At 43.1% G+C, this 26708-nt stretch overlaps 1 protein-coding gene and 1 long non-coding RNA gene across 14 annotated transcripts in view; one reads left to right on the forward strand and one right to left on the reverse strand.

The window, feature by feature from the left end:
* The window catches only part of LOC137382645 (protein-tyrosine sulfotransferase 2-like), a 179746-nt gene that overhangs the window by 74256 nt on the left and 78782 nt on the right, over positions 1 to 26708 (forward strand). For 3 of the 12 annotated variants that reach the window (XM_068054853.1, XM_068054855.1, XM_068054862.1), the window contains one exon: positions 24551 to 24624. The exons of the other annotated variants lie outside the window; for them this stretch is intronic. The gene's annotated coding sequence lies outside the window, so the exon portion shown is untranslated. The remainder of the gene's footprint in view (positions 1 to 24550; positions 24625 to 26708) is intronic. 12 annotated transcript variants of the gene reach the window in all.
* LOC137382647 (uncharacterized) overlaps positions 17307 to 26708 on the reverse strand; it is a 72809-nt gene continuing 63407 nt past the window's right edge. For both annotated transcript variants that reach the window (XR_010977247.1, XR_010977248.1), the window contains exon 5: positions 17307 to 17881. This is a non-coding gene — a long non-coding RNA (uncharacterized lncRNA). The remainder of the gene's footprint in view (positions 17882 to 26708) is intronic.

Below are 26708 nucleotides of genomic sequence, written 5' to 3' on the forward strand. Positions count from 1 at the left end.
CTGGTGTAAGAATTGTGATCTGAACTAGATATTCAAGCCTTTTACATGTGCCCTTACTGCACCTCTCCAATTTTTTCACAGGCTGACCAAGAAAATACTTGATACAATAGGATCAGATACAGTCAGTAAGTGAGCGTACAATGAAATAGATACGACCAAACTCGCTTAATTAAGTCAGTACAGTTTGTCTTTGTGTAATGATACTAAATAATGAACATGCTACCAGTCCCCACATCTTGCCTGACTAAACCAAAATACAAATATTACAATCACCTGCATCCTAACCTTCTGGGTTTGTGCAAAAGTCTGCCAGAGTCAGGTTTTTAAACAGAAAGCTGCTATCAGAATATGTTTTTGTCCTTTTTTAAATCTTACTGTGTACAACCAGAGAGAAAACCTATGCCCAAAAACCCCTATCGAGCACACAGGACCAGAGGCTTTCCAACACAAAGGCATCTCATAGTATGCCCTGGAGTTGAATTTTGTTTTCCTCACCCTTCAGCTCAAACATTTTTGCACTACAAATTGGTGGGAGTGCGAGTTGATAACATGCGAGACTTCAGCAGGGTATCTGGGGGCCTTGGGTGAATGATGGAGCCAACAGTCTATTTCCTTAACCAATTAAATTTACGGTTAGAAATGAAGCAGAGGAATGAAGGAGAAGGAAATCGAGCAAATCAGAGGCAAATTAGCTACAGAAGGAGAAATAAAGAGAGAGAAAGATTGGATTAAGTAACAGTTTACAACCTGTAAGAATGAGACTGCACAGTTTCAGTTGTTTCCTTTCTGGGCCTCCACGATTGAGTGGAATTGCAGGAACATAAATCTCGTTGTTAAAATGGTCCTTGCGTCTTCAAATACCAGCCTTAACAGTTCCCAATTTTGCATGGATGACTTTGTAAATCTTCCAGCAATTTGTGGCAGTTCTCAACTCGTGGCTTATTTCCTTCATGCCACAAAAATTGCTGGGGTTTTTTATACATTAATAACAGTATCATGAACTCATCATTATTTTCCCAGGAAATTCTGGGCCAATGTATTTTATGTGTTTGTTGATTATTGAGATGGACTAATTAATTTTTGTTTTCAGTCTTTAGGAAAACAACTTCTGTACCTGGTTTATTAACATTTTAACTATTTTCTGTCTTGATAATTTGTGAATATCTATTGCTTTAGAAAACATTCAAATGTAACTCTTCCAAAGTGCATTTTGTGGAAAAATGGTCAAGAAAATCTCAAAATGTGACCACCTCATTCTGCTGTACCTCTATAGCCAGACTTGATTTTGTTTCCACACCCTTCAGCCATCAGACACTGCCCAACTGTGCATCCTGTTCTCCCTGTGCTCCACCATTGGTAACAGACTTGTAGCTGTCTCAGATCTACTGTCAGACACCCCTTTGACTCTTCATTTCTCTGTCCTCCATTAAATATTTTTCTCTCAACCCTTCAATCAGCCCTTCTAAACTTTTCTTGCTGGCTTAGTATATCATAGTCCTTACAACTATTTTTGTAAAATGGCTTTGGACGTTTGTACATTAAAGGTACAAATATAAATGCAAATTGTTGTGCCTTACTTTGTTACTTATCCAGCTTTAATACATTCTCCAGTTCACTAAGCCTTTTTGAGATGTAAATGTAAAAACTGCAGGTGCTGGACATGCACATCAGCAGTCATAAGAGTAAGGACAGGTATATGTTTCTCAATGCTAATCTGGCTTCTCTTTCAGATAGGCTTGTATCTGCTGGAATTTAGAAGAGTAAGAGGTGACTTGCTAGAAACATATAAGATCCTAGTGTAGGTAGGCGGTAGGAGAATTGAGGGAAGGTGGGGATGTGGTAGGGCATATGGGATTAATGTTCTTTTGGGCCTCCTTATCTCGAGAGACAATGGATACGCGCCCGTTCAAATAAGTTGTAGGTGGTCAGTGGTGTGTGAAGCAGCGCCTGGAGTGGCTATAAAGGCCAATTCTAGAGTGACAGGCTTTTCCACAGGTGCTGCAGAGAAATTTGTTTGTCAGGGCTGTTGCACAGTTGGCTCTCCCCTTGCGCCTCTCTTTTTTCCTGCCAACTACTAAGTCTCTTCGACTCGCCACATTTTAGCCCCGTCTTTATGGCTGCCCGCCAGCTCTGGCGGACGCTGGCAACTGACTCCCACGACTTGTGATCAATGTCACAGGATTTCATGTCGCGTTTGCAGACGTCTTTAGAGCGGAGACATGGACGGCCGGTGGGTCTGATACCAGTGGCGAGCTCGCTGTACAATGTGTCTTTGGGGATCCTGCCATCTTCCATGCGGCTCACATGGCCAAGCCATCTCAAGCACCGCTGACTCAGTAGTGTGTACAAGCTGGGGATGTTGGCCGCCTCGAGGACTTCTGTGTTGGAGATACGGTCCTGCCACCTGATGCCAAGTATTCTCCGGAGGCAGCGAAGATGGAATGATTTGAGACGTCGCTGTTGGCTGACATACGTTGTCCAGGCCTCGCTGCCATAGAGCAAGGTACTGAGGCCACAGGCCTGATACACTCGGACTTTTGTGTTCCGTGTCATTGCGCCATTTTCCCACACTCTCTTGGCCAGTCTGGACATAGCAGTGGAAGCCTTTCCCATGCGCTTGTTGATTTCTGCATCTAGAGACAGGTTACTGGTGATAGTTGAGCCTAGGTAGGTGAACTCTTGAACCACTTCCAGAGCGTGGTCGCCAATATTGATGGATGGAGCATTTCTGACGTCCTGCCCCATGATGTTCGTTTTCTTGAGGCTGATGGTTCGGCCAAATTCATTGCAGGCAGCCGCAAACCTGTCAATGAGACTCTGCAGGCACTCTTCAGTGTGAGATGTTAAAGCAGCATCGTCAGCAAAGAGGAGTTCCCTGATGAGGACTTTCCGTACTTTGGACTTCGCTCTTAGACGGGCAAGGTTGAACAACCTGCCCCCTGATCTTGTGTGGAGGAAAATTCCTTCTTCAGAGGACTTGAACGCATGTGAAAGCAGCAGGGAGAAGAAAATCCCAAAAAGTGTGGGTGCGAGAACACAGCCCTGTTTCACGCCACTCAGGATAGGAAAGGGCTCTGAGGAGGAGCCACCATGTTGAATTGTGCCTTTCATATTGTCATGGAATGAGGTGATGATACTTAGTAGCTTTGGTGGGCATCCAATCTTTGCTAGTAGTCTGAAGCGACCACGTCTGCTGACGAGGTCAAAGGCTTTGGTGAGATCAATGAAAGCAATGTAGAGGGGCATCTGTTGTTCACGGCATTTCTCCTGTATCTGACGAAGGGAGAACAGCATGTCAACGGTCGATCTCTCTGCACGAAAGCCACACTGTGCCTCAGGGTAGACCCGCTCGGCCAGCTTCTGGAGCCTGTTCAGAGCGACTCGAGCAAAGACTTTCCTCACTATGCTGAGCAGGGAGATTCCATGGTAGTTGTCGCAGTCACCGCGGTCACCTTTGTTTTTATAGAGGGTGATGATATTGGCATCGCGCATGTCCTGGGGTACTGCTCCCTCGTCCCAGCACAGGCATAGCAGTTCATGTAGTGCTGAGAGTATAGCAGGCTTGGCACTCTTGATTATTTCAGGGGTAATGCTGTCCTTCCCAGGGGCTTTTCCACTGGCTAGAGAATCAATGGCATCACTGAGTTCTGATTTGGTTGGCTGTATGTCCAGCTCATCCATGACTGGTAGAGGCTGGGCTGCATTGAGGGCAGTCTCAGTGACAGCATTCTCCCTGGAGTACAGTTCTAGGTAGTGCTCAACCCAACAGTCCATTTGTTTGTGTTGGTCAGTGATTATGTCCCCTGATTTAGATTTGAGGGGGGCGATCTTCTTGATGGTTGGCCCAAGAGCTCTCTTCATGCCATCATACATTCCTCTGATGTTTCCGGTGTCTGAGGCCAGCTGAATATGACTGCATAGGTGTTGCCAGTAGTCGTTTGCGCAGCGCCTGGCTGTTCTTTGTGCAGTGCTTCTGGCTGCTTTAAGTGCTGCGGATATTAAATCGTTGGGGGCTTTCTTGTAGTTCAACAGTGCAATGCGCTTAGCGGCTATGACAGGTTCCAGCTCTTCATTATGAGATTGAAACCAGTCTGCATTTCTCTTCGCACTTTTGCCGTAGGTGGTCAAAGCTGACTCATAGATGGCGTCTCTGATGTGGGCCCACTTGGTCTCAGCATCCCCTGTGGGAGTGTTTTGAAGGGCTGTTACAAGTGAATTTAGAAATTTTTGTAACAGCTGTGGGTGAGAAATTCTGCTAGTGTTGATGCGCGGGTGGCCCTTCTGCTTGGAATGATGCAACTTCTTTGGTCTGAGTCTAACCTTGCTGCACACCAGGGAGTGGTCGGTGTCGCAGTCCGCACTGTGGAAGCTGCGTGTGATTTGAACACTGTTTAAGGCGGCTCGCCTTGTGACAATGAGGTCTAGCTGGTGCCAACGACGCGATCTTGGGTGCCTCCATGAAACCTGGTGACAGGGTTTAGTGTGAAAGAACGAGTTGGTGATGCAGAGGTTATGATAGGTACACAACTCAAGCAGTCTCTGCCCGTTCTCATTCATCCTTCCAACGCCATAGCGCCCAAGGCAGGAGGGCCATGAGTCATGGTCGGCCCCAACCCTGGCATTAAAGTCCCCCAGCAGGAATAGGTGTTCGGTGTTGGGGATGCTGCTAATGATGTTATGGAGTTGCTCGTAGAACTGGTCTTTAGCTTCAGGAGGGGAGCAGAGTGTTGGAGCATAGGTGCTAAGTAGGTGTACTGGACCAGAGGTGGTCAGCAGTCGGATGGACAGTATGCGTTCCGAGCCATTTGAGGGAGGCTCTATCATGCTGAGCAAGGAGTTTCTGATGGCGAAGCCCACTCCATGCTGTCTTGGTTCTTCAGGATCCCTGCCCTGCCAGAAGAAGGTGTAGTCTTGCTCTGCTAGAGATCCACTCGGATTAGTATAAATGGGTGGTCGATGGTCGGCACAGACTCGGTGGGCTGAAGGGCCTGTTTCAGTGCTGTATCTCTCTATGACTCTTAAGACAAAGAAGATCTGCAGAGATGTCTTGGATTTTTGGGGTGGCGCAGTGGTTAGCACCGCAGCCTCACCGCTCCAGCGACCCGGGTTTGGTTCTGGGTACTGCCTGTGCGGAGTTTGCAAGTTCTCCCCGTGACTGCGTGGGTTTCTGCCGGGTGCTCCGGTTTCCTCCCACAGCCAAAGACTTGTAGGTTGATAGGTAAATTGGCCATTGTAATTGCCCCTAGTATAGGTAGGTGGTAGGAGAATGGTGGGGGTGTGGTAAGGAATGTGGGATTAATGTAGGATTAGTATAAATGGGTGGTTGATGGTCGGCGCAGACTCGGCGGGCCAAAGGGCCTGTTTCAGTGCTGTATCTCGCTATCTCTATCTCTCTATCCTGAGGGGTCTTGACAGGGTTGATGTGGAAAGGATGTTTCCTCTTGTGGGAGAATCTGCAACTAGGGGTCACTGTTTAAAAATAAGGGGTTGCCCATTTAAGACAGAGATGAGGAGAAATTTTTTTTTTCTGAGGGCCATGAGTCCTTGGAACTCTGTCTTCCTCAAAAGGCAGTGAAAGCAGAGTCTTTGAATATTTTTAAGGCAGAGGTAGATGGATTCTTTATAAGCAAGGGGGTGAAAGGTTATTGAAGGTAAGCGGGAATGTGGCATTGAGGTTACAATCAGATCAGCCATCATCTTATTGAATGGTGGAACAGGTTCGAGGGACTGAGTGGCCTACACCTGCTCTGAATTTGTATGTTCGTATACTAATAGATCTGTGTATTTTCAGTCTGCTCAGTTTTTATCTCCGTAAGTGCTCTTGTTTAGCCTGGATTTATTGATAAGGTATACATGTAGTGGATCTGATTGACTGGATGTTCGAGTAGTTCTGTTTCCATAAAAGTATACTGGTGAAGCAACCACAGCTCCATTTGAAGTTTTGTGGTGATATCTCAAATTACTGTGCATGTATGTGTTAACATACTGTAATACCTGATGGATTACAATTCTGTTGTTGGAGCATTGTCAATTTGCTGTTAAACGTGAAGCAAGCGTATTTGCATGATCATGCTTTTGCCAAGATTGCTGAAGTAGAGAGATCTGATCCCTCTTTATCACCTGACTCAGATATGGTTTCTGCTGTCAGACAACTTGCTCTCTGTCTTTGAAGAGGGACAAACACAACCCTAAATCCGTTCCAAAATTTTAGTTTGTGCTTGCTTCCACTGTTCTAGAACTTAATCTTTCTACCAGTAATTGACTTATAATTTCCCAAAAAAACAAATGTTACAATTGTCAACAAAGTATAAATGGCACTCCCATTACCTATTTTCATTTTTTTTAAAACCTGGAAAAGGGTTTGGAGGAATAACATTTGCATAAAAATTAAATTTCAACGTCAATTTTTATATTGAAACCTGTTGAGTTGGTTCAAAATTTAATAAGATACATACGAACATACAAATTGGGAACAGGAGTAGGCCACTCAGCCTCTTGAGCCTGCTCCGCCATTCAATAATGGCTGCACTGATTACTCCACATTATCACCTACCCCGATAACCTTTCACCCCCTTGCTTACCAAGAATCTGTCCACCTCTGCCTTAAACATATTCAAAGACTCTGCTTCCACCACCTTTTGAGGAAGAGAGTTCCAAAGACTCACGACCTTCTGAGAGAAAATATTTCTCCTCATCTCTGTCTTAAATGGGCAACCCCTTTATTTTAAACAATGACCCCTGGTTCTAGATTCTCCCACAAGCATCCTTTCCACATCCACCCTATCCAGACCCCTCAGGATCTTCTATGTTTCAATCAAATCTCCTCTTGCTTTTCTAAATTCCAGCGGATACAAGCCTAGCCTGTCCAATCTTTCCTCATAAGATAGATTGCCCATTCCAGGTATCAGTCTAGTAAACATTCTCTGAACTGCTTCCAACGCATTTACATCCTTCCTTAAATAAGGAGACTAATACTGTACAAAGTACTCCAGATGTGGTCTCACTAATACCCTGTGTAGCTGAAGCATAACCTCCCTACTTTTGTATTCAAATCCCGTTGCAATAAACAATAACATTCTATTAGCTTTCCTAATTACGTGCTATACCTGCATACTAACCTTTTGCGATTCATGCACTGGGACATCCAGATCCCTCTGAATCTCAGAGCTTCGCAATCTCTCACCGTTTAGATAATGTGCTTCTTTGTTATTCTTCCTGCCAAAATGGACAACTTTGCATTTTCCCACATTATACTCCATCTGACAGATTTTTGCCCACTCACTTAACCTATCTATATCCCTTTTGTAGCCTCTTTTATGTCCTCTTCACAACCTACTTTCCTACCCATCTTTGTGTCATCAGCAAATTTAGCAACCATACCTTCAGTCCCTTCATCTAAGTCATTTATATAAATTGTAAAATGATGACTCGGAGCATCCTCAAAGGATTATATTTTTTGCAAACTCATTGCTCATATTTCATTGATGTATTTCAATGTTTTAAGTTGTTGAGATCTGATCATCTGTGAATTTACTGCACATTTGGTATCAAGATTTCAGTAAAGCATAATTCACTTGTCCACTTAAGCTGTGGAGCATCCAGCAGTCCAATTAGAGATTTTGTCCTTTCAAGCTGGGGAATGTCAGGAGGAAGCATTGTGAGCTATATAATACTAAGGTGAAACACTGGTTACAGGTCTGTCACTACTATTTTAAAGTACGTGATGAATTATGATTTGCATAAAATAATAAAAATGTATTGCACATAGTTCTCCCCACCCCCAAAGCTCTCTGGGTACAATACTTTTTAACTATTCCCTTTTTCAATAGAAGGAAATGCTAAATTAATTTTTACTTGTTTTTAAAATATGTCAAGTTCGGCATGAAATTTTCTTCAAGTAATGTTCTCCCTCCTTGCTGGGTTGCACCAGTGTCATTAATTATGGTACTGTCCTGGAATGGTCTTTTGAGAATGTGACTTTATATTGGCCCGAGGGCTGCACCAGAGCAGTCCGAGCCTGGAAATCTACCCTAAATCCAAAAGAATTTGCATATCCAGCCTGTACTGGATTTCAGGGGTCCTGTTGCTCCAGAAGAATTTCTTGCCATCTCTCCTGCCCTCTTTTCCTAAGTCCTGTAGAGAATTCCATCTGCTTCCTGTAAGTAAAAATGAGAAGAAACGGGATTCAATTCTGTACATTCAAAACTTTTTTCCAATCCAAGTATTTTGAGTATGATTATATTTGACATATTCTATTTTGCTTCTTCATTGATACTGGACTAGTGTCACATGTACAGGTGGGTAGATTTTAATTTAACCAATGGAATTTGCAGGCAGGGATATGTTGGCCAGGACACCAGGAAGAACACCCCTGCTCTTCAAAGTAAAGCCACAGGATCTTTTACACCCACCTGATGGGGCAGACAGGGCTTCAGTTTAAAATCTCATCTGAAAGATGGTACCTCTGACACTGCGGAGCTCCCACAGTACTGCTCTAATTATGTTAGACTAGATTTTGTGCTCAAGTATTTGGAGTGGCACTTGACCTAGAACCTTCTGACTCAGGTGAGAGGGCTACCACTGAACAATGACTAATACCTGGCTAATGCAGTCATAATAACTTCAAAGATGGAGCAATTGGCTGAAGTAACATTTATTTTTTCAATATTTGTTTCATGGGATCTAGTCATCACTGGCAAGACCAGCATTTATTGCCCATCCCTAATTGCCCTTGAGAAGGTGGTGGTGCGTTGCCTTCTTGAACCGCAGCAGTCCATCTGGTGTAGGTATGCCCACAGTGCTGTAAGGGAGGGAGTTCCAGGATTTTGATCCAGCGACGGTGAAGGAACAGCGATACAGTTCCAGGTTAGGATGGTGTGTGGCTTGGAGGGGAACTTGCTGATGGTGGTGTTCTCCTGCATCTGCTGCCCTTGTCCTTCTAGGTGGAAGAGGTCACGGGTTTGGAAGGTGCTGTTGAAGGAGGTGTGGTGAGTTGCTGCAGTGCATCTTGTATATGGTACACACTGATGCCACTGCATGTCAGTGTTGGAGGAAGTGAATGTTGAAGGTAGTGGATGGGGTGCCAATCAAGCAGGCTGCATTGTTCTGTATGGTGCCAAGCTTCCTGAGTGATGGTGGAGCACAGTCATCCAGGCAAGTGTAGAATATTCCATAACACTCCTGACTTGTGCCTTGTAGACGGTGGACAGGCTTTGAGGACTCAGAATATGGGTTACTCACCACAGAACGCCCAGTCTCTGACCTGCTCTTGTAGCCACAGTATTTATGTGACTGCTCCAGTTCAGTTTCTCGTCATTGGTAATTCCTGGGATGTTGATGGTGGGGGATTCAGCGATGGTAATGCTGTTAAATATCGAAGGGTGAAGGTTAGATTCTTTCTTGTTGGAGATCATCATTGGGTGTGGCGCTAATGTTACTTTCACTTATCAGCCCACTGACCATCTAATTTTGTTTAAAGATATTTATAGAGTTAAATTCGCCATTGAACTTTACACGGAAGACTTGCCTTGCAGCATTTTGACATTATCTGTATCTGTGCATGAGTCTAACTGGAAGTTTGACAAAGCATGAATGTGTTATCGCCTACTCAGCAGTAAGATTCATTGTAGTTTTGTACGTGAGTAATATCGTATGGAGTATAAAACAAATATTCATTTTGAAACAATCTATTGCCACTGGGAAGATTATGTTAGAATCAGAGCTACACACATTAAAAACTGCCTTAGATGAATTAGGTCAATCAGCAGTGTCTTTCTGAACTGCATGACTCAGTCGCACACCATGTGGCACATTATCCACATCGTTAACAGAGTGGTTTAAGGTATTTTGTTTGAAATTGGTGCTGACCAAGTTATCACCAGGGATGAAATTAAATGAGCGTCAATTTGACTGATGGACTTTACTATAGTTTGTGTTCGAAGAGTCCAGGGACATGACTTCTTCAGTTTTTGCTTTATTGCTGTGTGCAACTCCTTTGGGACAAAATTCTTGATCTTTTGTTCTATTGCGGAAATAGAAGCTAAATCTGTAGAAGATTTGCACGTCTACTGAATAATAGCACATTTTTGCTGAAACTGAAAGCTGTGTGAAAAACAGATAAGAAAGAGGTTGCCTGTGAAAGAAAATGAAAGTCACATGCATGAGAATTGGAGTCTTCTGAAACCACTGAACTCTGACATCACAAATTAATAAAATTTCTGCTTGCCTTGTTCTACTCATTTATTTTTCAGAAGCTGGCTATTTGAATGTTGTTCACAGTAATGATTTTCAAATATTTGTGTGGAGAACTCAATAGAAGTATTGAGGCAGCCCAGGACCGTCATGTTCTAAATTCCAAAAATGGAGCATAAACTTCCAAAGGAAAACATATCTGCAATGATAGCACTGTTTATTAGTATGCTGCTACAGAAGTAACTGTGCTAATAATTCAGATTTAGTAAGTAAGGAAGATTTAATTAGAGCTGTAAATCAACATATTTTTCAGAGCAAGAATCTGAAGACAAAAAAAGCTTCAAGTGAAGCACGAAACTAATGTTGAACAGTGCACATGTAGAGTAGATGCTCAGCAAAAGCAGTTTTAGGGTTGTAGAGCTAAATTACTAGATGTTCCAAACCCAAACTTTTCTTCCTGATGTATAAAACAGTTTTAATTTTACTTTCTGATGTCATGATACTAACAGGTTACTGAAGTACAATGCATTGAAATAAATTAACAATTTTGAATACTGGCAAATTGTGATTTTTATGTTTTTAAAAAAAAAATCTTTATACAAAAGTAAAATGAGAAGTGTGAACTTCGTACAATGCACAAGATTTTGTTGACCCTGCAGTCTGAGATCTGCAGTTCAGGTCTGACGCCACAAGCTGCTGGGGTTTTCACTTCTGCTGATCCTGTGTAATCTGTAGTGTGATCACTTGGGGAAAATGACTGTTTGCAAAACTTCAGCATTGCTGAAAATGGAAACCACTTCATCCTAACATTAAAATTGATGTGTAAATGCACCCTCCATTAACACTCAATGAAGTCTGGATATCTGGTTGAGAACAGAATTAAAATTACAAATAAAAGTGGATTGCGATTATAAAGTACTGCACAGATTGCAAAGTGGAGATAATTTGCTTCGTTTACCTTTGGAATCAAGATATTGTCAAGAAAGCGTGCTATGTCAAATGATTTTTTAAAAATCAACTGGCTGGAAACCTGAATTATATTTTGAAAAAAGGAAACGGGTAACGCTATATTAGCAGCGAAAGATGGCCACCCCAATTTGCATCACTGCACTCCACATTCCAATGGATTGTCTGTACGGACCCATCAAGAACATTGACATGGGGAATCTGAGTGAACAACCTATCCTGTTCCCATTAGCAAAGCATAAAGGCCATCGCCTGAATATTAAACTAATGGAGACTAACCACCTAATCACTTGAACAATGGGACCCTGGTTGTGAGAAGGGAATACACATTGGTAACCACCATGCTTGAATCACTGTATGACGATCATGTGACAGGCCCACCATCTGTGTGCTTAAGATGGTGTTTTCTCTGCAAAGGTGAGATAGGTAGTTGGACACCGACAAGGGAAGACCCAAGTGGGGTCCCTCCTTTCTTCCTTTCTCTCTCTCCAATTCACCTTGCAAGCTTTGAACCCTACCTGCTGACCGTGGCCACCTAGGCATATCCCTGTTGCAGACTGAGAGCCCTTGAAGGAAATCAGCTGCAATGCTGTCTCCCGGAGAACTATTGAATCAGCCATCCGCATCTTCAAACCGGAAGCCTCAGGACCACCAAAGGAAAGTCACGCAACCATCGAATTCTGCCTGAAGCCAGCCGAGTCACCAAATTCCACAGACTGGACTCTAATTCGACCAATCTATCCTTCCCCACTCTGTAACCTATGTGTGTATGTGAACTTCGAGTGTGTATGTGTGTATGCGTGCATGTGAAAGTTGGAGTGTTTTTTATTATTTTACTTAGATCAGTTTAAGTACAATAAAGCTAACCTCTTTCTTTGTTAAACTCAAAGAAACTTGTCCGATTGGTCCTTTTTAATCATCATGGTGAGTAAACACACTGAACTGGCAAGTATATCTGCTTCAAAAAGAAATAAACCTGTTGTGGTCAAACAAGGAGAGGAAAAAGAGGGGAGCCCTTTGAACCCCTCCTCACCTGATCGTAACAAACTTGGGGCTCTACTTCCGAGATCAAACCCAAAAACAAACAAGAAATTGGAAGCGAGAAACTAAATTGATCCCTAGCAATAGTTTAAAAGCTTCAATACAGGTTTTCTTATAATTTTCAGTGCTAGAGTGCTAAAATGTCCACATTTGAGGCCAGTATCTTTCTAGCACAGTGTGAAGTAACTTGGGACAGTTTAAAAGCCCTATATTTTTTTAAATTTTATTTAGAGATACAGCACTGAAACAGGCCCTTCGGCCCACCAAGTCTGTGCCGACCAACAACCACCCATTTATACTAATCCTGCATTAATCCCATATTCCCTACCACATCCCCACCATTCTCCTACCACCTACCTGCATTAGGGGCAATTTACAATGGCCAATTTACCTAACAACCTGCAAGTCTTTGGCTGTGGGAGGAAATTGGAGCACCCGGCGGAAACCCACGCAGTCACAGGGAGAACTTGCAAACTCCGCACAGGCAGTACCCAGAACTGAACCCGGGTCACTGGAGTTGTGAGGCTGCGGTGCTAACCACTGTGCCGCCCCAAAATCCATTGAAGAATTAAGGAATGTAGCTATGCATTTAGAAATCCGTCCAAAAGCTAGGAAACCCAAAATGCTAAAACTTGTGGACAACCATTTTGAAATTGATACTGAAGAACCGGAGAAAGGCATAGAATCGGAAACAGACAGACTTACATTCGCCAAGATGCAGCTGGACCAGTGAAGACTAGAGCTAGAATTCAAAGAAAAAGAAACAGAGAAAGGAACAGAAGGAAGATGGAGATAATTCCAGAAAAGGGAGAAAGAAAGAGCTTTCCACAAGGAGAGGCAAGAAAGAGAGTTAAGACAGCTCGAATGAATAGGGGGCAACTCAGTGTACCCAGTGAAGCCACCACTAGTGAGGGAACTGCCCCTAGCTCTGGACCAAGTGCTGAGCTCTTAAAGTTCTCTCATTGATACCAAAGTTTTATGAGGGGGATGTTGAAGCATTTTTCATCTCTGTTGAAAAGCTTGAAAAACAGTTGCAGTGGGCTGGACCCTACTACTGCAAAGCAAATTAACAGGAAAAGCCCATGAGGTTTATTCCCTATGTCTGACAAGAGTTTAGCAAACTGAGATGACCAAAAATGTTATCCTGAGTACAGAGGCGCACCACCAAAAGTTCTGAACTCTCCGAAAATAACCTGAACATGCATTCATCGAGTTCAACAGGATTAAGCAACCTGCTTTCAACCGATGGATACCGGCACTTAAGATAGAGTCCACCTAAGAAAACCTCAAAGAGGTGATCCTCCTTGGGGAGTTTAAAAACTCACTTCCCTTTCCATTAAAAACCCACATGGAGAAACAAAAGGTTCCAAGAGGCAGGCATGCAGCAACCCTGGCTGCTGATTGAGCTTGTCCACAAGCCCTTGTCCTAAGCAAAACCCTTCCCTAGTCACCTCCAAAAACCTGAAAAGTATAGAAGGTGGGAGGGTGATGGGGGGATGAACAGCCGTGGGTGAGATGGGAAAGCTGGAAACACAGCGGGCCCTCCTCAGTCCAAAAAGGAAGTTGCTGAGAACAGAAGTGATGCCTGAAAGTCTGTATGTTTTCATTGCAACAAGGGGGGGTCGCCATTGAGCTGATGGGAAGTTATGGGGAAAACCCATAGGGTTAGTCAAGGTACACCAACCAGTGCAGGAAAAGTGGCCATGATGGGAAGAACAGCAGACCAAGTTGTGGCTCCAACTGTGACAGTAAGGCCTTGTAAACGTACTGCTGTGAGTGTGGGAATATTTAGGGATACAGGGGCCACACAATCCCTTCTGCTGGGAAAAGGCATGACCTTTTCCCCTGGAGTGTGCTTTGAATGCTAAAGTATTAGTGAACGGTATCTGGAAAAGGTGTGTGTGTGTATATATATATCCATTCCTTTTATATCGGGTGCGACCTTATTTCAGGACCGGTAACTATGGGGATTGTTCCTAGTTTACCTGTGGATGGGTCGACCTGATCCTTGGTTATGACTTGGCGGGAGCGAAGGCGGTAGCTTCTCCAGTGGTCTTAGAGACGCCTAACCAGGTCAGGAAGACAGAGCAGGAGTTGATCCCTGACATTTTCCCTGACTATGGTGACCCGGTCCATGGCCAAACAAGCTCTGTCCGAGGCGGCTGAACTGTCACTGCAGATGGATGACCCTGCTGTCTAGTCATCTGAAACCACCTTCAGGAATTTAGAGGAACCAAAGGAAATGTTAAACAGGTCTTCCTTGGTCAAAGCTCAGCAAGCTGACCCAGTGCTTAAAAAAAATTAGCACAGTCTGCCCAAACTGAAGCTGAAGCAGAGGGAGTTCCAGAGTGCTACTATTTAAAGAATGAGGTGCTGATGCAGAAGTAGAGACCTCCTCACGGACCTACAGATGAAGAGTGGACAGTGGTCCACCAGGTAGTGGTGCTGAGGTACCGTCGGGACCGAAGAAGGGTCACTGACCCGAAACGTTAACTCTGCTTCTCTCTCCACAGATGCTGCCAGACCTGCTGAGTATTTCCAACATTTCTTGTTTTTATTTCAGATTTCCAGCATCTGCAGTATTTTGCCTTTATATTGCCATAGGGAAATATTGAGAATAGCCCACAAAATTACAATGGCTGGATATGTCTGGGTTCGAAAAACCCAAGCCCGCATGAGACAGCATTTTTACTGGCCACAACTCCACAAGGATATGGTTGAGTTCTGTAAAACTTGCCACACATACCAGGTTGTGTGGAAGCCCCAACCTGCAATAAAACCTGCACTCCTAATTCTCGTACCGGCTTTTGGGGAACCACTTAGTAGAGTGTGGGTGGATTGTGTGGGGCCCCTGCCAAAAACAAAAGGGGGCTACCAGTATCATCTTATGGATGTGGCTACCTGATTTCCAGAGGCCATCCCCTTAAGAACTATCTCTGCCAAGGTAGTGGTGGAGGGGCTAACCTAGTTCATCACCCGAATTGGGCTGCCTGCCAAGATCCAGTCAGATCAGGGCACAAATTTTATGCCCAGTATTTTTCAGAAGGTCAGTAGGTCCCAGCTAAAGTCCTCTGCCTACCATCCACAGTCACAAGGGGCTTTGGAATGGTACCACTAAACCCGAAAGGCAGTGATCAGGGTATACTGTATGATTACCCCCATGACTGGGACAAAGGGCTGGGATTTCTTTTGTTTGCTACCGGGGACTCACCCAATGAGTCCACTGGCTTTAACCTCTTTGAATTAATTTATGGATACAAGATGAGAAGTCCTCTTAAACTAATCAAGGAGAGGTTTTCAGGATACAGGGTTGAACCTTCCATGTTAGACTGTATCTCCTTGTTTCGTGAGCTGCTCGCTAGAGCCTGTGCTGTGGCTCAAACACCTAAAACCTCCCAGACAGCTATGAAAAGACAGGAAGATAAAAATACCAAGGCCAGAACATTTCAGCCGGAGACAATGTGTTAATGCTGCTACCAATGCAAGGTGAACCACTCGAAGCCTGGTTCAGTGGCCCATCTTTTGGGCCTCCTTATCTCGAGAGACAATGGATACGCGCCTGGAGGTGGTCAGTGGTTTGTGAAGCAGCGCCTGGAGTGGCTATAAAGGCCAATTCTGGAGTGACAGGCTCTTTCCACAGGTGCTGCAGAGAAATTTGTTTGTCGGGGCTGTTGCACAGTTGGCTCTCCCCTTGCGCCTCTGTCTTTTTTCCTGCCAACTACTAAGTCTCTTCAACTCGCCACAATTTAGCCCTGTCTTTATGGCTGCCTGCCAGCTCTGGCGAATGCTGGCAACTGACTCCCACGACTTGTGATCAGTGTCACACGATTTCATGTCGCGTTTGCAGACGTCTTTATAGCGGAGACATGGACGGCCGGTGGGTCTAATACCAGTGGCGAGCTCGCTGTACAATGTGTCTTTGGGGATCCTGCCATCTTACATGCGGCTCACATGGCCAAGCCATCTCAAGCGCCGCTGACTCAGTAGTGTGTATAAGCTGGGGGTGTTGGCCGCTTCAAGGACTTCTGTGTTGGAGATATAGTCCTGCCACCTGATGCCAAGTATTCTCCGAAGGCAGCGAAGATGGAATGAATTGAGACGTCGCTCTTGGCTGGCATACGTTGTCAGTGGCCCATACAGAGTAGTAAAGAGGAATAGCGAGCTGAATTATTACATGACACCCCAGAACGTAGGGTAAAGCAAAGGCTATGCCACGTCAATATGTTAAAACAGTATTACAGCCTGGAAGAGGACAAACAAGTACAGGTCTGTCAGGCAGTCAGGAAAGAGGAGGCCGAAAGGGACAGTGAGGACGAGTTAGAGGGAGGCCTGGAGGATTCCCAAATTGAACCCATCACCATCCGGTTAGCTAACACTGAAATGTTAGGGAGATTAGACACGGTACTCTCCTATTTAAACACAGAACAGAGAGGAGACCTAACAAGGCTGTTCACAGCATTTAAAGAGATCTGCAGGGACAAACCAGAGTGCACAACAGTAAGAGTGATGAATGTGTGTGTATAGCTTTTTTTAAATTTACAACCTTATAATGAAATGCTCCTGTCATTGCATTTCATTTCATGTGGTATAGCTGGAAACCTGAATTATATTTAAAATAAAAGATACAGATAAAGGTGACTCTATACTAACAGCTAAAGATGGTTACCCCAATTTGCATCACTGTACTCCACATTCCAATGCATTGAGATGGAGACGGATTGTCTGCACAGACCCATCAAGAACAATGACCTGGGGAATCTTAGTGAACTACGTATCCTGTTCCTATCAGCAAGGCATCAGGCCATCACCTGAATATTCAATTGGTGGAGTCAAACCACTCAAACCTCATCACTTGAACAATGGGACCCTAGTTGTGAGAAGGGAATACACAACTGTTACGACCAAGGTGGGTGTAATGCACTGTTAATCCAGTCCCACTACTCCACAGGTCACAGCATATCAAGAAATTTTTTCACCTACCAAAGAATAGCATAATTAGGCACTCTATTTGTCCCCCAGAATAAGGTACACCAAACCAGGTTTCTTACAACATTAACTATTTATTAGAAACAAAATAATAGATCTAAGTTACTAACGAGATAAATCTATATATGGAAAAACCCCTTATTTCCTTAACCCCCATGCGCGCACACATACACATTAAACAAAAAGGTTAATCGGTGAAAAAGGATTTTTTGGTTTACAGCTGTTTCTAAGGAAAAGAAGGAATAATAAAAATAATTGAGTTTATCACATTCTGGTAGGTTGTTGTCGGTACAGTGAGGTGTCCCAGAGTCGAATAGTTGGATGTCACTCGTAGTCTGTCCAGGCAAGTTTGATGAACAGTTTGTGATGGGTAGGCTTTCAAGGCAATTTGTCTGCAGCAAGCATCACGCAGGTCTTTCAGCAGGGATGCAGCAACCAGTCTGCTTGAGTTTTTAAAAACAGCAGTCGACCAGTAGAAGCTTTCTTGAGATTTCAGGATCTCCCAAAACACAGGAACATGAACCACTCTGGATGCAGGAATTCTTCAGAAACGGGAGGCAATCGGAATCTGTCACCTTGCAGGATTCCTTTTCATGAGATGCAAGTCTCCTTTACAGAGGGAGGTAACACTTTTCTGGGTCGTCCTATAGATTCTAGAGCGGTTCCTGCAGATTGGAAGGTCGCAAGTGTCACCCCACTATTTAAGAGAGAAAACAGGGAATTACAGACCTGTTAGCTTTACATCAGTCGTTGGGAAAATGCTAGAATCTATTCCAAAGGATGTGATAAATGGATACTTGGATAATAATGATCTGATTGGGCATAATCAACATGGATTTATGAACTGGAAATCATGTTTGACGAACCTGTTGGAGTTTTTTGAGGATGTTACTAACATAATTGATCAAGGGGAGTCGGTGGACATGGTATACTTGGATTTTCAAAAGGCCTTTGATAAAGTCCCCCACAGGAGGTTGGTTAGCAAAATTAAAGCACTTGGGATAGGACTTAATATACTGGCATGGATTAAGGATTTGTTATGAGGCAGAAAGCCAAGTAGGAATAAATGGGTCATTCTTGCATTGGCAGGCTGTGACTAGTGGGGTACCGCAGGGATCAGTGTTTGGGCCTCAGCTGTTCACAATATATATCAATGATTTGGATTTGGGGACCAAGTGTAGTATTTTCGAGTTCGTGGATGACACAAAACTAAGTGGGAATGTGTGTTGTGAGGAAGATACAAAGTGGCTCCAGGGGGATTTGGACAGACTTAGTGAGTGGGCAAGAACATGGCAGTTGGAATATAATGTGGAAAAATGTGAGGTTATCCACTTTGGTAGGAGGAATAGATGTGCAGAGTATTTCTTAAATGGTAAGAGATTAGAAAGTGTATATATACAAAGGGACCTGGGTGTCCTTGTCAGTAAGTCACTGAAAGCTGCCATGCAGGTGCAGCAAGAATTAAGAAGGCTAATGGTATGTTAGCCTTTATCGCAAGAAGGTTTGAGTACAGGAGTAGTGAAGTCTTGCTTCAATTGTATAAAGCCTTGGTTGGACTGCACCTGGAGTACTGTGTGCAATTTTGATCCCCTTACCTATGCCATAGAAAGAGTGCAACGAAGGTTCACCAGACTTGTTCCCAGGATGGCGGGACTGTCCTATGAAGAGAGATTGGGGAAACTGGGCCTGTGTTGTCTCGAGTTTCGAAGAATGAGAGGTGATCTCATTGAAACCTACATAATACCGAAAGGGATAGACAGGGTAAATGCAGGTAAGATGTTTCCCCTGGTTGGGGAGTCTAGAACCAGGAGACACCATTTCAAAATAAGGGGAAGCCACTTAGGACAGAGATGAGGAGAAATTTCTTGACTCCAGAGGGTTGTGAATCTTTGGAATTCTCTACCCCAGAGGGCTGTGGAAGCTCAGTCATTGAGTATGTTTAAAGTAGAGATTGACAGTTTTCTAAATACCAATGGCATAAGGCGATATGAGGATAGTTTTGGGGAAAAGGCATTGAAGTAGACGATCAGCCATGATCGTATTGAATGGCGGAGTAGGCTCGATTGGCTGAATGGCTTGCTCCTATGTTCCTATGTTTTCTCTTGCTCTAAGCAGGTCAAAGCAAAGATTTCAAATGCCTGCCCTTTGTCCAATTCACTGGCTTTTTAAAGTGAAAAAAGAACCTTCCAGACACAGTGTCTCCCCCTGTCACTCAAAAGCTGCTCTGAAGAAAGGTCAAACCCCTGTGATTTGCTTGAAATTGCTGGCTTTCATGTCCTTGTACAAGTTCAACTTCCTTTCAAAACATTGCAGGAATTTCAATTATTTGCAGGTGTCTTTCACTGAGTGAAAAAAATCCTTTTCTCAGCTTTTAAAACACAGAATTCTAAGTTCTGAGTACAAAAAAATAATCCTTTTGTGACATAACCACTATGAATCACTGTATGACAGTCAGGTAACAGGCCCACCATCTGTGTGCTTAAGCTGGTGTTTTCTCTACAGCAATGAGACAAGCAGCTGGACACGGACAAGAGAAGAATCAAGTGGGGTCCCTCCTTCCTTCCTTTCTCTGTCTCCAATCCACCTTGCAAGCTTCAAACCCTACCTGCTGACTGTGACCACCTCTGCATATCCCTACTGCAGACCGAGAGCCCTTGTAGGAACTCAGTTGCATTGAACCAGTCGTCCACATCTTAAAACAGGAAGTCTCAGGCCCACCAAAGGAAAGTCGCGCGACCACTGAATTCTGCCAGAAGCCAGCCAAGTCACCAACCTCCACAGATATCCATTTTATTTCTCTGGACTCTAATTCAACAAATCTATCCTTCCTCACACTAACCTATTAGTGTGTGTGTGCATGTGAGAACTTCGAGTGTGTATGAAAGTTTACTTGGATCAGTTCGGTTTAAGTACCTCTTTCTTTGTAAAACTCAAGAAAACCTGTGAGATTGGTTCTTTTTATGATCACAGCGTGTAAATAGTTAACTTTCACTGAATTGGCAAGTATATCCACTTCAAAAAGAAATAACGCTTGCTTCTCTCTCTACAGATGCTGCCAGTCCTGCTGAGTATTTCCAGCATTTCTTGTTTTTATTTCAGATTTCCAGTATCCGCAGTATTTTGCTTTTATCAAAAAGAAATAAACTTGTTGTGGTCAAACAAGGAGAGGGAAAAGAGGGGAGCCTTTCAACTCTCTCCTCACTTGATCCTAACAATAGATACAACTTTCCCTCAGGTTAAATGGTTAGGTAGATTGGGTAGATTGTACACGTGTGGAAGGAGTACAGTTGCTGATTGAATAACTTTCCTGTTGCAAGCTTTATGTTATAAAGAAAAGAACTTGCATGTATATGGTGCTTTTCACATCCTCAAAATTTCATTGCCTTAACAATCAATGAAGTACTATTAGGAGTATAGTCACTGTTGTAATGTAGACAAATGCAGTAGCCAATGTGCTCACCAACAGTAATGAGAAAAATGACCACATGATCTTTTTAGTGACATTGATTGAGGGATAAATATTGCCCAGCACACCGGGGGAACTTCCCTACTTAAACCCTTTTCACTTCAAACATCACTGTTTTCAACTTTTCCCAATAATAGACTCTTCAAATTGAATTGCATAACGTTACAATCCATGCACACTCTTCCCTCCCCCTCCCCACCCCACCCCCCAACCCTCCAAAAAAAGTTTATAAATTAATTTGCAGGAAAAGACTAACCTTTTAAATTGCTGATTTCAGACAGCTAATATATTCAAACTAATTTACTTGAAATGCACTTAATTGTAAATACCTTTTTAACACAGTCATTTATATAGTCCTGTTTTGACTTCTAATACTTAAAATTGTGAAAAGTCTGGTTTATTGCAATTCCCTCTTGTACGCAAGCGTGGTGTGCAGCAATCTTTCTTTAACAAGACTTCTCACCTTTGAAACTGAGGCTTACACCTTACAGTCTGATTGGTTTTGTTAATCAACAAAACCAAAAAGCAGTTGGACTTGGTTTCCATTCATGTCTAATGAAGGAGGAATGGAGGTCAGCTTTCATGATGGTTCAACAAAAAAAGTGCCATGACTTGTGCAAGCAAGTGGATGTTTTGGACATTATTTAGGGAAAATGCCAAGGCCATTGATGGGCTGCAAAATAAATTTACTACGATAGTGTCAGAGGAGGTGCATTGATTATGAGAAGACACTAAAGAAACTGTGATTAATTTTTTTTTTAGATTTTAGAGATACAGCACTGAAACAGGCCCTTCGGCCCATCGAGTCTGTGCCGACCATCAACCACCCATTTATACTAATCCTGCACTAATCCCATATTCCTACCACATCCTCCTCTGTCCCTATATTTCCCTACCACCTACCTTTTTAGTGGCAATTCTCATGGCCAATTCACCTATCAACCTGCAAGTCTTTTGGCTGTGGGAGGAAACCGGAGCACCTGGAGCAAACCCACGCAGACACAAGGAGAACTTGCAAACTCCACACAGGCAGTACCCAGATTTGAACCCGGGTCGCTGGAGCTGTGAGGCTGCGGTGCTAGCCACTGCGCCACCCCTAACAATGGTACAATGGTAAAAAGGCAATCTGATAGTTTTGATAAGGTAAGTCGGGAGAAACTGTTCCATTGGTCAGAGAGCCAGTAACTAAATGGTGTAAATTTAATATTGGCTAAAGAATGAGAGGAAAGGTTAAGAGAATTTGTTTTAAATGCAAAGTGTTGTTAGGAGCTGGAATGAACTACCAAAAAGCACATTGAACACAGAATCTTCAATCGCTTTTAAGAAGGAAGTGGATAAATAATTGAAAAGAAAAAAATAAGAGGCAGTGGGGCTAGATCAGGAGCATGAGATCAAGTGGATAGCTGTTTCAATAAGCTGGCACAGGGGTGATGGTTTAATTGGCTTCCATCTGTGCTTATTATATTCTACGACTGTGGATTCAGCCAGTTATTCATATAATTTATTTGCTTGCTGTTACAAGAACATACATACGAATTAGGAGCAGGAGTAGGCCATTCGGCCCCTTGAATCTGCTCCACCATTTGATAAGATCCTGGCTGAATCTGTTTGTGGCCTCAACTCCACTCCACTTTCCTGTCTACTCTCTATATCCTTTGATTCCCTTGTCAATCAAGAATCTTTTCTAACTCCGCCTTAAAAATATTCAATGACCCTGCCTGCACGGCTCTCAAGGGAAGAGAATTCCACAGACATGTGTCCGTAGGTTCACTAATTTCTTCTACAGACATGTACCTTTTCATTAGTGTCTTTATCATTTACCTTGCCAACATTATTTGCTTCAATATGCAACCACTCTCATTCATCGAACTCATCAGCAGTTTTTACATTTTCTTCCTCAATATCATTCACATTTGACTCCAGGCGAGCAAAGTAGAAACATATTCCAAACTTGTTTGCTTTGTCCAGCCTAATATGGATTTCCATGCTGAATTTCTCTAATTTCATCAAAAATCGTATTCTGTTTATGTTGTTGCATTTCATTAATGGCTTGACTGCCATTGGACTTTGAGCTTTACTCATCATTCTTAGCACTCTCTTTGTTACCTAGGGCAACAGACTTGTGATGTATTCTCTTGTGCCTTTTATCTGCTAATACTTGCTGTACAGTCACTACCACAATTTTATATTTTCATTTTTGATACCAGCTGAGCAAATGTTTGAAAATTTTGTGGACCAATCTCCTTGATCCTCTTTAGCCTTCCCACTTTCTACTTCAGTCCTCTTTAACGTGTCTCAATCCTCAATGCTCACTATAATAATGCCTCTCTGAATTAATCCTGACCTTTTCAGTTCCCCTCATTCACTTTTAGCAATGGCCCTGTACATTCTAGACTGCAGGCCCGCACCATTTTTTTTTTGCTGTTACCATTTTAAAATGACTTAATTCTAGTCCTGTCTCAGTAAATTAATGAAAAACCAATGAGCTAATCAAGGATTAAGAGTATTAGGGGAAAAGTCCCACTTTGCATTCACATCCCAGCTCCTTGTTCTTGCCTCCTGTAACTAACTAACAGAACAAACAAAAACATAGAAACATAGAAAATAGGAGCCGCAGTAGACCATTCGGCCCTTCGAGCCTGCTCTGCCATTCATTATGATCATGGCTGATCATCCAACTCAGTAGCCTGTTCCGGCTTTCGCCCCATACCCTTTGATCCCTTTAGACCCAAGAGCTATATCTGTAGAAGTTTCTGCAGTTGCACTGACTCTGATACCAAATAGTAGTGTACAAATCTTAGCTGTTTTAAACGTTCATCACTTTGGGTTTTTCTGTTGTCTGTGGTTGGTAGGCTGCAAGTGGAATGCTGGTAGATTGCATAGCCTAGAAACTGTCCTTTGAAGGAAGAAGCTCAAAATGGCTATGTTTGCCATATGGAAGAATGTCGATTCACATTGGAAAATACTTACCAGGAAACTGATTTCATTGTGGAAATTACAGTACTTTGTTAATAGAAATTGGCATCTTGTGGAAAAAAATAACCAGGATTGGGTTTGGGAGTTTGTTCATGAACTTCCCTTCACATGCAGTATAGACCTACCTAAGTCAGAAGTCTGCAAGCTAGTTTTAGCCCCAATATTTCATTATGTTGATAATGGTCAAATGAGCTTACTTGTCCCAATTTTTGAGGTTCCACCAGCAGCAAATAAGAAACAGACTGTGCCATGCAACTTCCAGTGAGCAATGTTATGGGAGATCCATTATGCATGTGTCCTCTTTCCGTAGCCCAGCTGCTGATGCTATATTCAGCACTTTGGTTTATGGCTGCTTTGGATATTCAGTCCCAGCACACTTGAACTTTTATGCCTGCCATGCAAATTTTGCTCAGCCTCCACTGTTCATCCTGAGACCACTCTAAAACAAAATAATGGGCCCCAGGTTTGCTTGCCTACTCTCGTGTTTATCTGCTGGTCTCTAGTTACTCCTTCCTCTTGGTGCTTTGTTCCCCAATGGGCTGACCCATTGCTCTGCCTGGACTTGCAGGCTATCAAAGCTTTCACTCTGTGGTTGCAATTCTCTGAATTTTCAGTCTGCGAGTATGCAGATTACATAATTTCCCCAGATGTATGAGGATGCTTTTAAGTGTACAACTCACTTATGCAAAATAGGCTTTCCAATTTTTCAAAACTTTTTATTTGGATGAGGGGAGAAACTGAGGAATATTTGCTTACACCTCCATTTACCTGCTAGCTCCCTAAATTCTTTTAATTCTCCAAGAAACTTGGACCCTCCACATTACTTCTACAATCTGATATCACTCTCCCTGTTCCCAGATTCCGGTACTACTGCCAAAACTAATTTTCAGAGGTCTCACACTCAGGATTTCTCTTCCCTCTCAGACCTTGGCATATAATTGTTGAAGAACTTGAGAAACGTTGGGCAACAGTGGCTGAAGATGTTCTTTGGAGGCTTGGTATGACAACTTGTGTTTGTATATCCGGTGTTCAATACCTAATGTGAATGTATTTTCTGCTGAAGCTCTGCATTTCAAACAACTGGGACTTCTGAGTCTGCTGTGTCCATGCTGTGGTCAAAGGACAGTGGTGATGCACTGACATATTGAGTTGTACTGCTCGTTATTCTGCTTGTGAGGAACTCCTGGTATTTTCCTAGGGAGGGTCTAACCTACTGGTTAGTTGTCTAATGATGAAGTGGTGACTATCCTTTGGTGTGAAAGGCAAATGGGGTTCCTTTGAGGTTGAAATGACTAAGACACCATACCTAATGAGAAATAAAAACAGTATTACGACCAGGTGAGGAAGGGGTCTCAAGCTTCCCTTTTGCCCCTTCTCTGGTTTGACCGCAACAGCGTTTATCCTTTTAACAGAGTGATTTAACTTACCACCTCAGTGAGCACTTGCTCCTGTTCCTCTAATGTAATTGCAAATGAACCAATCAGACAGGTTTTCTTGAGTTTAAACAAGAAAGATGTAAGTTTATTATCCTTATCACTCTAAACCAGTTAAAATTACTAAAACGCTACACATCCACGCCCACATTCACACAAGCCACGCCCACCCACCCACAAATAGATTACAGAGGGAAAAACAGTTGGGAGGTTGCAGTGGAGTCTGTAATAAATGGAATTTAAATACTGAGTCTTTGTGTCTTTAGTTGTAGTTGTGGTCCTGAAGTCCTCGCTGGGCCACATCCACAGTTCGGTCTTGCTTGTCTGGTTCTGGAAGGCAGAAAAGGGGCTTTGTCCCTGTCCCCTTAGTTGCTGACTGGAAGGATCTGTAGACTTGAGGAGTAGTAGCTGCAGCTGAGGCTTCTCTGGGACTTTACTGGAGAGAGGGATGGAGAGAGAGAGATGTTCTCTTGCTGGATCTCCAGTTCCTGTCTGTCTTCTGAGTCACCACTCTCAAATCTCCAGAGTGGCCCACGCAGTCATGTGATGTGACCACCTCTTTGTGTTTGAATGGTCTTTGAAATTCAAGGCCCTCCCCCTATTTGCTCAGACATACTTGTGGGGGGAAGCTTGGCTCTTTCAAAGTAAATGGGTGTTGATGGCTTTTAATGACCCCCATTGATAAAGTTATTCTAGATACGAGAATCCGAGAGCACCCCATTGTTGTGGCTAGGCTAAGTAATCACATCTGGCTCCAGCCTGATTCTTTGGTTTTTTACAAATGCAAATTTTGCATGACCATCTTGACTGCTAGTTGTTCTGTTTTAAAAGTTATTTGTAATAGTGTCTAGTAAAAGTCTCAGGCAAATTTCCATATGACTAAATTAATATTTCCATTTGGCATGTGGGGTTTCCGTCACAACAGAAAATGTTGGAAATACTCAGCAGGTCTGGCAGCATCTGTGAAGAGAGAAACAGAGTTAACATTTCATGTTGGAGACAGTTTATTCCGGATTTCTGTCATCTGCAGTACTGCTTCCAAACCTAGTAAGAAGATTGGAAGGGAGTCAACTATTTGTGGATGGTTCTCTAATGGGATTTGGAGAAGTGGACCTATAATGAAGAACTGGCACCCTCCCAGCTGGTAACCCTGCCAACCAATGCCCTAATTGGGATGATAGTCCTGATTGACCAGCAGAAAGAAATTTACCAGTGTTCTGCTGGTAAGTTGGTTTGAAGACTTGAGCATAATGTGGTTTCTTCACCTATAGAAAAACTTATTTCCTGACCAAAGAAAAGCTTCTTATATGTTTAATATCTAGTTTTAAAAATTAATATGCGGACACGAGTTCAAATCCCACCACAGCGGCTGGGGGGAAATTTAATTTCAGTTCATCAATAAATCTAGAATGAAATGCTAGTCTCATTAATAATGGACATGAAACTACAAGATTGTCTTAAAAACCCATGTGGTTCACTAATGTCCTTCGGGGAGGAAATCCGTGTCCTTACCGGATCTGGTCTACAAGTGACTCCTGACCCACAGCAATGGGTTTGACTCTTAAATGCCCTCTGAATTGGCTTAGTAAGCCACTCCGTTGTATCAAACCACTACAGAAAAGTTGAATAAAAATAAATATAGTCAGGAG

This window comes from Heterodontus francisci, chromosome 23 (assembly GCF_036365525.1).
Source record: "Heterodontus francisci isolate sHetFra1 chromosome 23, sHetFra1.hap1, whole genome shotgun sequence".
Classification (NCBI taxonomy): domain Eukaryota; kingdom Metazoa; phylum Chordata; class Chondrichthyes; order Heterodontiformes; family Heterodontidae; genus Heterodontus; species Heterodontus francisci.